Below are 15,738 nucleotides of genomic sequence, written 5' to 3'. Positions count from 1 at the left end.
GAGCCCTCCATAATATACTTGCTTCATTGATCATCTTGTATGTCATGATTTTGCATGCTATCTTTGGCCCATGAGAAATCTGTTTTTGAGCATGTTATAAACTGATATAAGGCTTATTTTGAGCCCCTCTTCAACATTGGAGAAGGGCTCAACCTTGTTTGGTGTTTCCATATGTCACTTGTAGTTATATCCCCTATTTGGCCCCATTTTTTGCATAAATTAGTAGCCCTTTTTGCTTCTGTTTTTGGACCTTGGTTCGAACTGAAAGTGGTCTTATTTTGGCCTATACTTCATGTTTCATTCACACTTTTTTTCTGTTTGGTGATTATTTTATATACTTCATGTTATATCACCTTTTGAGCCTTGTTTTGCATCACATTTTTAGCATGTTTGTATACTGATTTGAGGTCTGCCATATACTGTAAATGTTCATATTTTTGGTCCATCTTCAGTGTTGTAGAAGGAAATTTTTCAGTTTGAGTTTTTCTTATACCACTTGCCTCATTACCCCTCTTTTGGCCCCTATTCTTGCATGCTATTTTTCCCTTACTTATACTTGCTGTTTGGCCATGTTTATATCTGTGAAAGTACATATTTTGGGACTGTCTAGCTTCTGTCTTTGCATTGGATGTCCATATTGTACATGTTTGGCATAGCTATAGGCCATTTCGGGTGCCTAATGTCTCATTTCGGGACATTTCCTTGCATTTCATGTCATTTCGCTTCATTTCGGGACTATTTTCCCCCATATTTTAGTGCTGAAATTCCATTAGTATGCTTGCATATCACTTTTGCCATATTTCATCACATTTTAGCACCGCCTCGGTTTGCGTGCCCGTGTGCACGCATTTCAAGGCACTTCATTTTCTGCCACCGGCATCTTATGTGAGTGTGGCTGAGGCTCTCTCATGTTAGTATAAGTCCATGTTGCATTTTTCATGAAATTCGCATCGCTTTCGCATCGCCTCGGTTTGCGTGCCAGTGTGCACGCATTTCGAGGCACTTCATTTTTATCCGACGGCATCCCATGTGAGTGTGGCTGAGGCTCACGCATGTTGGTATAAGCCCATTTGTCATTCCCATATCATTTCATCATATCATATCATCGCCTCGGTTTGCGTGCCCGCGTGCACGTACTTCGAGACACATATCATCGCCTCGGTTTGCGTGCCCGCATGCACGTACTTCGAGACACATATCATCGCCTCGGTTTGCGTGCACGCGTGCACGTACTTCGAGACACATATCATTGCCTCGATTTGCGTGCCCGCGTGCACGTACTTCGAGACACATATCATTTTCTCGGTTTGCGTGCCCGCATGCACGTACTTCGAGACACATATCATCGCCTCGGTTTGTGTGCCCGTGTTCACGCACTCCGAGGCATTTCATTTTCATAGCATTCTGCATTTTCTCGGTTTGCGTGCCCGCGTGCACGCATTTCGAGGCATCTCATTTCATAGCATTGTGTACGTTAGGATTGTATCTTAGTTGAATTTCATGCATATCATGCATATTGCATCGTGTCCGGAATAGGAGTTAGCCCGGGCACGGGAAACGAGGTACATTTCGTACTCCGAGTGACGGAATGTGTCTCAATTCCCTAGTCACTGACACTCCGGATTATCCATGATGGAGTTAGGTTTTAGCTGTAGTCTCATGTGCATTCATCCTATATTGAGTTGTGCATTTCGACTCCTCGGCCATCATGCCTCGGTGTGCGTGATTGGTGGCACGAGGATCGAGACATGCATATATTTGTGCAAATACATTACTATGCCCCTTTTCTGCTCTCTGTTGCAGCAAAACCAGGAATCAGCAACTTTCCGGGACTTGGCACGCTTTTCAAGAATAATAGGTGTAAACAGAGGCTAATTGGGACATTCCGGTGGATTTCCGCGCAAGACAGTCCGGACATGCATCATCCACCAGAAGCAAGGCAATCCCTGGCTTGCACGCCAGTTTATTTGCTTTCTAGTTAATTCATTAATTAATTAGAATTCTATAATATTTTGGACTGTAATATTCTTTTATTTTGGGGATTGTAATATTTGGACTGCATTACTTATTCGGACCCTCCGAGTGAGGGCACAACTGTAATAAGTGTGGGTGAGTGTGATGTATGTCTTCCAACCCCACGTCTTTCTCCCTTTTATTTATCCGCTTTTGATGGTTAGATTAGGGCATGTTTGAATTAGCATACAGTATGACAACATGTTTGCATCATTCATTTGTTCTGCATGCACCGGGCTCGGCGCATCATACTAACTGCATTGTATTTTCAATTCCAAGTTGAATACATGTTATTTGTAGCATTTCATATGCCATCTTAGGATAGCCGAGCCTACTATAGTTGCATTTTGCATGTGTTACATTAAGCATTTTTGTATACTTAGGATCATGCATGATTTCTAATGTAGTTTCTGTTTTTGGCTTGGAGTACTCGGTAAGCTCTATGCTTTAGCATCCTTGCATGCATGTGAGTGAATGCCATGATAGCATGCTTACCATGAGGCTATGTGCTTATCTGATATATCTGCCTGAATGCCTGTGGGTGAAGGTTGGGTTATCTGAATTGGAATGAATCATCAAATGTTTCAAAGCCTACCTGCGGGTAGCAAACCATTTTCAAAAACAAGCATGAAATGTTTTGTTCCAATTCAGGCGATCCAGTCTATACTTGTATGCTGTGAGCATCACATAGTAACCTAGGCTAATAACCGGATTAAGAACTCACAATGTTTTCAAAAATTGATATCATGGTTAGTAGAGGCCGGTCTATGACCGGGCGAGCGGGGGTGCTCACGAAGTGACCTTCCCCAATCGTACCCAAGTTCCCGAGCCGAGGCAACTTTGGTGATGACGGACACGTGGCCTTTTTGGCACCGAGTCAGGGTTTCCTAAATTTCCCAAAATAAAATATTTAGGTGGCGACTCTGTATCTGGCAAAGCAGTCCATGTTTGGCACTTCTTTCAAAAATCTGTTTTCGCAAAACAATTTGCCGGATTTGGACTCTTTGGTTCAGACTTAGAACCGTGACTATGAAAAGTCGAGTCCGAGCTGTAGCGAGGTCCCTCGCGGGCTTGTTACAGTTTCTGGCGACTCTGCTGGGGATTTAGAGAACTTGACTCGAACTCTTGATATCTGTTTTTGACTACGCTTGTGTGATTCTTTGCATTGCATTTGCATTGGTGCGCCTAGGACACCGTGTTTGCCATCTGCTATTCCTGAACGGTTTGCCGGAGGCTTGTCTTGTCAAGGCATGACCATAAGGCTGACCGGTTGTGGGATCTGCCAGTATGGGAACACAAACCCCGATTTTACCGGGGCACCCTCTTTGACCATTCGACCTAGTGCATATTCGGATCCATAGTGACCATTCCAAATTAGGACAGGTTGCTTACTCATTTATAGGTTGTTTGAAACCGCTGTGTGCGTAATGAAACCCTAGTTCCTGACACAATAGGACAGGGAAACCCTACCCCAACATAGGGGTGTTTTGGCTCTCACTTATCTGTTATGTGCTTTAGAGTGCGTCTCTACAGGAATGCATGTATCAATATATGAGTTTGGGCATCAAGCCTGCGGGCTTCAGTTCAGAATTGTCAGTATCAGGCCTGCGGGCATCAGATCAGTATATGAGTTTGAATATCAAGCCTACGAGCTATGGTTCAGTATTGACAGTATCAGGCCTGCGGGCATCAGTTCAGTATTGTCGACATCAGGCCTGCGGGCATCAGTTTTGTATTACGGGTATCAGGCTTGCGGGCACTAGCCAGTATTTGAGATTTGGTTATCTGCGGATATCAGATTCTGTTTGAGGGAACAGTGATACAGGGATAATAATCAGTGTTTGAGAACAGTGTTTATTCAGCTTATTGACTGCATGTTGATTATGCCCGACTGTATGTCTTGCATTTTATTTTAAGCTGTTATGTTGTCCGTTTATCTGTTTATTTATTTCCTTTTCGCTTTGTTTATCTTTTGCTAGGTCAGTTTTAGCACGATTGCTTCCAACCCAACAGGCATTCCCCAAGCACCTTGGACACGAGGTCATCGACTCCACCGATCTGAGGATCTAATCGACGGACAGCCAGTGTTCCGTTCTCTACCCCCTGTTACCAGAAGGAAGCCAAAAAGGCGCAGTACGTCAGAACAAAGATTGTCAGAACAGTGGGTTACTTTATCAGAGGACTACAGGACTGAGGTCTCAAGTATTGCTGTAGAAATAGACATACTGGTTAGACAGATGGATCAACCGAATACATCAGGGATGGAGGCTTTAATGCGCCAGATGCAGGAGAGTATGAAGCAAATGCACGATGATGCCGCTCGTCAAGCAGAATTCTCCAAACAGCAGGCCGCAGTCATGGTCCAGCAGGCTGAGTTGATTGCCAGACTGCAACAACAGAATACAGCGTCTCCTTCACAAACAATCCCTCCTCCGGCGGGAGCCCCATTACCTGAAAAGGCTCCTACTATCCAGGACGTCCCTCCAAACACCCAGACTACTGTACCAACTGTCCAAATTTTACAAGAGGACACGAGTCTTCCAACGGGGCCAGCTCCGCCCCCGATTCCACCACAACTGTCCAAGGTTCATATATCCAATCACCCGGACTCTCCATCCGAGGTCGAGGTTGATCAAACAGCTCTGAAATTGAGCAAACTGGAGAAGCTCTTCAAGAAATCCCAAGGGGCCAAGGCTATGCCGGATATCGAAGATGGATATACCGAGGAGGCCGTGACACTCCCCGATAGGTTCAAAATGCCACAAATCGATCGTTTTGACGGGACCGGCGACCCCATGGTCCATATCCGACTGTTTGCAGATGTCTTGCGGCCGATGGGCCTAACACGACAACAGAAGCTCTCACTATTCGGCCGAACCCTGTCTGGTGTGGCCTCCCATTGGTACGCAAGATTATCAGATGAGGTGAAGAAAAATTGGGATGAGATGGCTGAGGCCTTTGTCACACAATATTCATACAACACTCAAATCGAGATCACAACCCGTGATCTTGAAACGACAAGGCAAGAGCCTAAGGAATCTTTCTCGGACTTTGTGATCCGATGGAGGGCCAAGGCGTCAACGATGACTTTAAGGCCCACTGACAGAGATCAAATTCGGATGATTGTGCGCAATCTCCACCCGAAGTTAATGCAGAGAATGATTGTGGTCCCCTTTCCCACTTTCGCAGATTTACATGATATGGGGGTGCAAATAGAAGATGCTATGAGGCAAGGCCTGTTTGACCAGGACAGAGAACAGCCGAGGAGAACCTTCAATCGCAATAACAATGCAGGCCCGAGTGGCGCTGCAAATACGAGAGCCTCGGAAGTTGGTATGGTCACCACCACTCCCCCTCCCCCTCCAAGACCTATGACTGCCACACCATTTTCCGGCGCGTCCGGGAGCAACACACAAGCCAACAGCCGATTCCAACCACGAGGCCAAAGAACCTTTACCCAACTATATATGCCTCTGACCAAAGTTCTAGGAATACTGATCAGAAAGAATCATTTAAAACCCCTAGAACCAAAGCCATTACCGAATCCACTTCCCCCCTCATACGACCCGTCAAAATACTGTGCATACCACCAACAACACGGTCATGACACCGACCGTTGTTACAGACTGCGTCATAAGATCCAAGATCTTATTGACAAACAGGTGATCGCACCTCCCGACCAACCCAATGTTACGACCAACCCTCTCCCATCACATAACCAAGCTCCCCCTCCCAAAAGAATTAACTTTATCCAGACTGGGGTCGCATCTTACAATCCTAGCATCTACATTACGCCCACCCACCTACCCAAGCCAGAGGTGCTCCTTCCCGATTGCACTGATTTCTTGTGCATGGTGGACATCTCCAAAACCCAAACAGAACCGGTGGTGGTGACCATCGAAGACAGGGCAGGGCAGATTTTGGGAGGAAATGAGATTGTTGAATCTGAAACTGGACAGAATTTTGTCGGGGGAGCCTATGATCCAAGCAAGCACATCCTATTAACGAGCCGAATTGGGCTAAGTGTAGAATTGCCAGAGACAGAAGAGCTATGCATGATCCGGGGGGATAGATCCGGGCTATGGACAGATGAGCTGACAACTGCAGGGGAGGACTTTGCCAACCTGCGACTTCTTGACGACCAGGAACTGGGGGAGGCGTCAATTAATTGGTATGATTATGAGGAATCAGAGGAGGCCACGGGATGGCTCGAAGATCAACCAGATGCAGTGGGGGAAGCCCAATCAGAACAGAGCCCGGCAGAGGCAGAAATATCAGTTGTGGCCGGAACGGCCGAAAACCAAGTTGTACCGCCAGAGAGCGCCGGTGTTAAGAATTCCGCTCAAGACATGGGCATTGTAGATACAGGAATTGTTAAACAACCAGCTGTACTGACGCAGTTGGAGCAAGGAAAATTTTAGGAAGCTGAGAGAGCCAGAAAGGCAAAGGGCCCTGAAGGGACTGAAAGTGCTGTGTGCACAAAGACAAACAATGCTGCGAGCATATGGACAGAGAGCACTGAGAGTGCGAGTGGACCGGAGCCAGACAGGTGTTTGTTGGCTGTCAGTGGAATGTGGTGGGAAGATGACGACTTGTGTCTTGCCCACACGGATGAAGACTGGGGGAATAACCAGCCGGATGATACTTGGTACCTCGATGAAGTGGACCATATGACAAGAAGTGGGCGGTACTTCAAGCCCCCACACCTGGACCAACCCGAGGCATCCGGGAAGGATAGAGAAGTGGAAAGACAGAAGGAGAAGCAGATCGAAGATGAGGCTGTGTTGAAACAGTTAAAGAAAATACAAGCAGACATCTCCATCTGGGGACTGCTAATGGCATCACGAGTACACAGAGAAGCTGTCCTATCTGCCATGGACAAGTCCAAACTCTCCATAGACACCACGCCTGAACAGCTGGTTGGGCTGGTTTTTCCGGGAGGAGGTTCCCCGGCATTAACCTTTTCGGACAAGGAGCTCCCGCCTGAGGGCACAAACCATAACAAACCGCTCTATATTTCTGTGGAATGTAGAGATAAGTGGATACCGGTGGTACTTGTTGATACCGGGTCTGCGATTAATGTCTGCCCGACCAGAACGGCATATGCAATCGGGTTGAAACCCGTGGACTTCGTCCCAACTACCCAAGTAATCAGAGCATATGACAATACCAGCAGAGAAGTGATGGGGACTGTTGAAATGCAAACCAAGGTTGGTCCAGGACAACACAGTATCGAATTTCATATCTTGGACGTTCCCGCAACCTTTAACCTACTTTTGGGGCGACCGTGGTTGCACCAGGTCAAAGCAGTCTCTTCCACTCTACATCAAATGCTAAAGTACCCTCACGGGAAAGGGGTAGCGATCGTTTTTGGGAATTCATCAATCCATCCGCCGCCGGAGGTGTCTACACCTGTCTTGGAGATTGAGCACGGCACGGAGGATGTATTTTTATCAGGGTTCACTTTGGCCGAGGCTCAAGTGGTGCAGAATGTCATGGCTGCGAATGAGGGCATGTATGTTAGTGCACAATCCATATACCTCATGAACAAGCTAAAGCATACCCCTGGGATGGGATTAGGGAGAAGTGGCCGGAAAGGCGTCTCAGTGTTGGCCGAAGTGCCACACAACCCTCACGCCTTTGGACTGGGTTATCTACCCACTAAAGAAGACTGGGTGAGGAAAGGAAAAGAAATGGCCGGAAGTGCCAGGGCAAAGAAGGCCGGGAAGCCATTTGATTTAATGCACAGGCCCATTTGGGGTACCCTAAACGGACGTTTCGTCCGGAAGGGGGAAGATTTTCCATTCTGCGGCTTCCCGGAGCCATGGCAAAACGCGAAGGGGGAGCGCGTGCCTGGTTTTGAAATCTTCTTCGACATACAATTATCTGGGGATGACGTTGCCGAAGCGCAGAAAGACCCACCAACTGAGACTCAGCAGTGTGAAGCAGTGGATTTTGAGAGCACAGAGCTTGAAATGGGGGTAGCACTGGCGAGTCTACTATCAGATCCTCCGATCGGCCAAGAGTGCTTGGGGGATAACTCTTTGGTTTCTGTGATTGGAGATGAAATAGCTGCGGGCTTTCCAGCGCCGATCTTGGATGCATCTATCGCACCTTCTCTCATCTGGCAGTATGAAGAAGGCTTTTTATCTAGCAGTTCCGGGTCAGGTAGTGAGCCGGAATCTGATTCTACCGAATCTTCTGCGTTGGAATCAGATTCCAACTCGACTGAGTCTGAGTCCGGTATTCCTGGGGGTGATAACCCGGATGCCACAGTCCTGTCTAGGTCGTCTTTTTCATTTTCTTTTGAGTCTGTTGTAACAGAGGAATCTGACGGCTTGGAAGTATTTAATGAGAATGATGTGGATGTGGTTTCCGAGTACTTTTCTGTGCCTTTGATTTATTTCTTAAATCAGGATTTTCAAAATTTTGATGAAAACAGTGAGGAAGAAATTCCTCCAGTTTTGCAACGTTTAATTGATCAAGAGCAGGAAAGATTTGTTAAACCTTTAATGGATGAAATCACTACTGTGAATGTTGGTACTGAAAAGGACCCGCGGCTGGTCCAGATCGGGTCCACGTTGTCTTCAGAGGAGCGCGAGCGCTTAGTCGCTTTATTAAAAGATTTCAAAGATGTTTTCGCGTGGTCCTATGAAGACATGCCTGGAATCGATCCTGAGATTGTACAGCACCGGATCCCTCTTGATCTAGAGGCCCGCCCTGTCAAACAGAAACTCAGAAGGATTCGCCCGGACTGGGCCCTCAAAATTAAGGAAGAGGTCACCAAGCAAATTGACGCAGGGTTCCTGCTGGTATCTGAATATCCAACTTGGTTGGCCAACATAGTTCCAGTGCCGAAGAAGGACGGCAGAATTCGGGTCTGTGTAGACTTTAGAGATTTGAACAGGGCCAGTCCGAAGGACGACTTTCCCTTGCCACACATTGATGAATTGGTGGATTTCACGGCAGGACACGCCTTGCTTTCATTTATGGATGGTTTCTCAGGCTATAACCAGATAGTGATGGCACCCGAAGACCGGGAGAAGACTGCGTTCACTACCCCGTGGGGGACATATTGTTATAGAGTGATGCCATTCGGGTTGAAAAATGCTGGAGCTACGTATCAACGGGCAGCGACTACAATATTGCATGATATGATCCATAAAGAGGTCGAGGTGTACGTGGACGACATGATTGTCAAGTCCAAAGATAGAGAGGGCCACTACACCGCCTTACAAAAATTCTTTCAAAGGATCAAAGAGTTTCGGCTGCGACTGAATCCCCAGAAATGCACGTTTGGTGTTACAGCGGGGAAGATGCTAGGGTTTCTGATCACACAAAGGGGCATCGAGGTCGACCCTTCCAAAATCAAGGCCATCTTAGAAATGCCACCACCGAGGACTGAAAAGGAGGTGCGAGGCTTTCTGGGTAAAGTGCAATTCATAAGGCGGTTTATTTCTAAATTAACCTTGACTTGTGAACCACTTTTTGGTCTCCTGAAGAAAGGAAAGAAATTCCAATGGGACGGCCGATGTCAAGTAGCTTTTGAGCAGATCAAGGAGTATCTACAGAACCCACCCGTGTTGTCACCGCCAGAGACGGGGAGACCGTTGATACTGTATCTTTCGGTAACTGAGACTACCATGGGCTGCATGCTCGCGCAGGAGTCAGAAGACAAATTGGAAAGAGCCATCTACTATCTGAGCAAAAAGATGCTGGATTATGAGACCCGCTATACACCGCTGGAGAAGGCTTGTTTGGCCTTGGTATGGCCAACCAGGAAGCTGCGGCACTACCTGTTAGCCCACTCAGTAATGTTGGTTTCGCGTTTGGATCCCATTAAATATCTTTTCGAGAAACCAGCGCTTACGGGTAGGCTAGCTCGATGGTTGCTGTTGCTCTCCGAATTTGATTTGAAGTATGTAACGCGCAAGTCAGTAAAAGGCAGAGCGGTAGCGGAGTTCCTTGCCGACCACCCGGTTGATGGGGATGAAGCGGTTGAGTATCTATTCCCAGATGAAGCCATTCTGCACGTCGAAGATGAAACTTGGACGATGTACTTTGATGGAGCATCAAACCAGTATGGGTATGGGATAGAGGTGTTGCTGATAGCGCCTGACGATTCCCGTATCCCTTTAGCATTCAAGCTCCGGTTCAAGGTTTCCAACAATGAAGCAGAGTATGAAGCATGTATTGCTGGCCTAGGGGCAGCCCTGGAACTAGGGGCAAGACGAGTGGACGTCATTGGGGACTCGAACCTCATTGTGTCTCAAGCAAAAGGAGATTGGAAAGTCAAGGAGGAAAGGATGATAATATACCACCAAACCTTGGATTCGCTAATTCCTCGGTTTGAAAAGCTAAAATTCACCCACCTCGTAAGAGAGAACAACAGGTTTGCAGATTCACTAGCAACTCTATCTTCTATGATAGACATCCCGTCCGGAGTCCGGATGCGTCCAGTCATTATTGATCAGAAGTTCGTGCCGGCATACGAGTCGATTTCCGCCATAGATGAGGTTCAAGACGGCAACCCCTGGTACTACGACATCTGGAACTTCTTGGAGAAGGAGACATATCCATTAGGGGCAAATGCCAAAGATAAGAGGGCTGTCAGAAGAATGGCTGCTCAATTCGTTATCTGCGGGGGAAATTTGTACAAAAGGGGTCATCTGGGAATGTATAAGCTCTGTGTAGAAGCTGAAGAGTCAAAACGCCTGATGGAAGCTATCCATGGGGGTGAGTGCGGTGCACACATGAATGGAGTAATGCTGGCCAGAAAAATCCTCAGACAGGGCTACTACTGGTCAACCATGGAGGAGGATTGTATTAGCTTTGTTCGGCGATGCCACAAGTGTCAAATTCATGCGAACCGCATGAACATCCGCCGTCAAAACTGTACAACATGACTTCGCCGTGGCCTTTTTCAGTCTGGGGAATTGATGTGATCGGAGCTGTTACCCCGAAGGGGTCAAACGGGCATGAGTTTATCCTGGTAGCGATAGATTATTTTACAAAGTGGGTCGAGGCCCAATCATACGCGGTGTTGAAGGCATCGCATGTCGCAAAATTCATCAGAAACAACATCATCTGTCGCTACGGGGTGCCAAACGAGATAATTTTAGATAATGGTTCCCACTTCAAGAAAGAAGTGATAGACTTGTTGGAGAAATACAATGTGGCTTTTCACAAGTCATCTACATATAGGCCGCAGACCAACGGAGCGGTTGAAGCCGCCAACAAGAATATCAAGCATATACTACAGAAGATGGTGGAAACCTATCGAGATTGGCCAGACAAGCTGCCATTTGCTCTGTGGGGCTACAGGACGTCAATCAGAACTTCTACTGGAGCAACTCCATATTCATTAGTCTATGGAATGAAGGCTGTTCTACCCATTGAGATTGAGGTTCCGTCGTTACGAGTATTGGCTGAATGCCAGATAGCCGAGGCAGATTGGCAGCAAAGCAGATTCGAAGAACTCATGCTCTTTGATGAAAGAAGATTGAAAGCATTGTACCACATCCAAGGCTATCAACGCAGAATTGCCCGGGCTTTCAACAAGAAAGTTAAGTCCAGGAATCTGAAAGAAGGAGATTTGGTGCTCAAAGACAACCGAGCTCCCATCCACGACCCAAGGGGCAAGTTCAAACCCAATTGGACTAGTCCTTACATCATCAAAGCTATCTGGTCAGGTGGGGCTGTGGTTCTGATGGATCTAGATGGCTCGGAGTTCTCACAACCGATCAATATGGACAAGTTGAAGAAATACTATCCTTGAGAGGCTCGCTAGGCCGAAAACCCGAAAGGGCGACCTAGGCAAAATTCAGAGCACAAAAAAATTAGAAAATATAAAAACTGAGCTCGCAAGGTTGAAAACCCGCAAAGGGCGGCCTTGGCAAAAGTTAGAGCGCAAAAGGAGAGTGAAAATACTCGAGTGAACCTTAGCCTGAACTACGTAAGGCTTGATTCCCATCTTTGGGATACGTAGGCAACTTCACCTTGAAGTTCAGCCATAAACTTTTCCCCGATCAACTCTGTCCATTTTGATCATCTCAGTCATCTTTATCCATCAGCGTTTACCGCAATCTCCGGTACAGTGCTGTTCAGACTAGGGGCAACTTTCCATTGCCGCGGCGGTACAAGGTTACTCAGACTAGGGGCAGCTTTTCGTTGCTATGAAGTGTCGCATTGTTCTTCAGACTAGGGGCAACTTTCCAGTTGCAGGGATCTGGGGTTGTGCATCTCAGTGACAGATCTCCGACGTGTCCAATTCTGATCCACATCGAAAATAATTTTGAAAAGTTTTAATAAAAGTTGACTTTGTTCAAATCAATCTTTTTACGACTAAGACCATTTTTGGACCAAAAGTGGAAAATTTTCAGTACCATAACTTTCAATTTCGTTGATTTCAAAATAGAGTTCTCCTGCTCTTGCATTACAATCGAGGTTGCTTATTTTAGTACATTCATAAAGAAAACTTGAAAATGCTAATAAAGCAATAAATTTGAGGCATAGTTGAATCAAGTATCTCTGTGTCCCCTCCCGGAGCTGGATGGAGCATCTGACGCCAAGCTGGGCCCAACCTGTGCCTCCTCATTGAGCCAATCCACGCACTCATCGGACAAAGTGCAACTGAAAGAAGAAGCGGGGGCCAGGAGCTCTCTCGTCCTCCATGCCGTGGCATATCGGGCAAGCTGTGCACCCCGGATCGGGAAAGCAGCTGGGTACTCAATCCCCTCCGGTGGACAGGTCTGATCATGGCCAAACTGACGCAGAAATCGGAACGGAAAATAGAATACACAGTGGGTTAGACCAATCAGTTGGATCCCAATCAGCCGAGACATACTATAGCTCATTGCCGGGAGGTTGAGCCAAGGACAACGCCAAACAATGCCGTCTGCGGACAAATTGCACATCCAATCGAACCACCACCTTTCGTCAAGAGCATTGACTAGGCGCTGCCGAAAGAAGTAGCCTCGAGCTGAATAAGCGGGGCAAAAGTCCACAACCTGCAACTTATCCATTAACCATACCTAGGGAAGGGATGGAAAATGAGAGAATAAAGAATAGAGAGATGTACGATGAGAGAAAAGTAAGACAAGGGTTTTGTGAGAAAAACCGAGCCTGAGGGCCGAGTGATGTGAGCAAATATATATATGTGAGGTCGGGTGGGAAACATTGCCTGCAGTAGCAGTGGACTCCCGGCAAACCTAGTCGCCTCCCGGCGATAGACAGAATCTAAACCCATCAATGTCTCGGCCAAGGTCATGGCAATACAGCTCTTTCCTTCTCTCAAACCTTGGGCGACTTCAATCAGGCGAATGCTAGCCCCGCCGAAGCCCGAGGAAAGCAGAAAGTGAGACAACAAACATAAACAGAGGGCGTGTTGCCGGAAACCCTGCCAATAATGGTTGCTGCGGTCACCAGCGTCGGAAAAACGGTGGATCAAGCCGAGGATGTCCAGCTCTCCACTGCAGATCAGAGATCGAGCGTCATACGCTGTGAGCCCACACATCCGCCCTAAAGCCTGGGCGTGACCAAAACGGAGCTGCGGCAAGATTACTTCAGAGCATTCAGACTCCATCAAAACCTGAAAATCTTCGAAAGTGGGGCACATCTCTTGGCCGCCAAAGCTAAAAACGTGCGTCACTGGATTCCAGAACCTTGCCGCGGCATGGAGAAAAGGAAGATGTAACGGAGTACGGCTTAGCGTGAATAGTGCATTCAAGCCGAAACCCCGGAAATTCAGCTTTTCCGAGCCGTCTAGAGAAGAAATCCAAGATGTGATATTTTCTGCAAGAAATGCCTCCATCTTTGTCTAAAAACTAAGATGAAATGAATGTTCCCGAAGTTGAGGCTTTTATAGAAGGAAAAACACTATTCACGGGGACACGTGTCAAAAAATCTGGTGGCTGCAGGACAGAATGGCCGGCCAGCCACTTTTTCTAGCTGGCCAGCCATTTACTTTTTCAGAAATAGCTGGCCAGCCATTTACTTTTTCAAAAAATGGCCGGCCGACTCCCAGGGATGGCTGGCAATGCTGCAGTGTATCTCCCTGGCCCTGTTTTATTCTTCGAGGGAAAATTCCAAGCATTTCCATGCAACGGGAGAGTCAAAGGCCCCCGTTTCGGATGCATTCTGATGCCCAGATCGTCAGAACAACACTCTGTTATTGTTGAATTTTGCTTATCGAGTTGTTGTTTTGCTTATCGAGTTGTTTGTCGAGCGGACGTGTTTTGTGTTTTTGAGTCATTGCTCTCTGTTTAAGCAATTTTTGTTAAAATCTTGTTTATTTGCGTTGTTGCATTTTGTTTATCGAGTTGTAAACTTGCTAAAGATTCTGTTATATCTTAGTAGGTTGAGTTGCTTAGTTTGTTGCGTCGGTTCACTACCTGACTTGGTGATTACACATTGCGCATTACCATTCAATTTTATTTTTGTGCAAAATAAATTGATGCGATACGATGCTAAAAATACAAACACCTTTTCAAAAGCTATTTCATTTCATCATGCTTTACAACATACAAAGGTACAAGTTTTACAAAAATAAAACTGCCTAACAATGTGCAAAGTGCTACAAACTACTAGCAAAAAGAAAAATAAAGCAGGAAATAACAACATCAAAGTCCTCGGGAGCGGGAATGAAAAGCACGCCTCGTCCTCTTTTGCGGGACGACCTCCACACCATCATCTGAGTCGGAGCCGTCATCCTCAGGGTCCTCCTCAGCCTCGCCTCTGTTCCCCGAGCCAAAACCGGAGCCTCCCTCCTCAACAGATGTCTCGAACTGACGGTCGGTAGCCTCCTCCTCCTCCTCATCAGACTCTACCTCCACAACATGAGCCCTGCGTCTGCGGGTAGGCCCTCCTCGAGCTCCTCGGAAAGGCCTAGATGGCCCAGATCCTCTGGAAGGCCGAGATGGCCCAGCTCCCCAATGAGGCCCGGATGGCCTAGTCTGCGGCTGGCCGGACCATGAAGGCATCTGAAAACAAAAAGTTCAATTCAAATGCATCAGTTCAAATATATACATCAGATGCAGATACAAGCAGAGGCTACATGAAGTGAGTGCATGTAAGTACAGTGTATAAGTGGGGTATGTGTCAGATGTGCTCTACACAAATAGTCTATCGATGCAGTAGAAATCAGCATGTCATCAGAAGTATGATAAATGCCAGAAAACTGAAGGGTACCTGAATGCCCGCAACAGACAACTGTGCCTCCCTCCGCAGGACCATGCCTTCGAGTGTGGCCACCAGCCCAACCACCTCCTCCATGTATCCTCGCGATGGCTGCAAAAACGAGCTCATAATCATCAGTGAACAGAAAAGTGTCTAAACATCTGAATGATGAATGAAAACAAGTGGAGCATACCAGCGGTGAGTCCGGATCAATGGCGTATCGATCACTGGGCATCGGAGGCTCTAATGGAATCAGAGTCGGAGAGCTAGCCCCATACTGCCATGCCATCAAGTTAGTCGGCATATCTGGCCATCCGACATGAGGATGAATCGACGGAGTCGGAGGAAACGGTCTACTCCCACCTCTAGATGCGCCAGCCCTGCTAGAAGAAGGGATGTCTGTAGCTCGAGCCTGAGCCTGATCCGAGGATGACGTACCGGCAGGCCTCATCATCGGGATACGAGCTTCCGTCAATGGGGGCATCAAGTATATGTGACGGTAGGTGGCGTAGTCCCCCTCCTCAATATATAGTAAGGCTTCAGTACCCA

The sequence above is a fragment of the Camellia sinensis genome, unplaced genomic scaffold (genome assembly GCF_055761805.1).
Source record: "Camellia sinensis isolate YWXY unplaced genomic scaffold, ASM5576180v1 Unanchor2, whole genome shotgun sequence".
NCBI classification, from domain to species: Eukaryota; Viridiplantae; Streptophyta; class Magnoliopsida; order Ericales; family Theaceae; genus Camellia; species Camellia sinensis.
The sequence above is the reverse complement of the archived record's forward strand: the minus strand, read 5'-3'. Positions refer to the sequence as shown.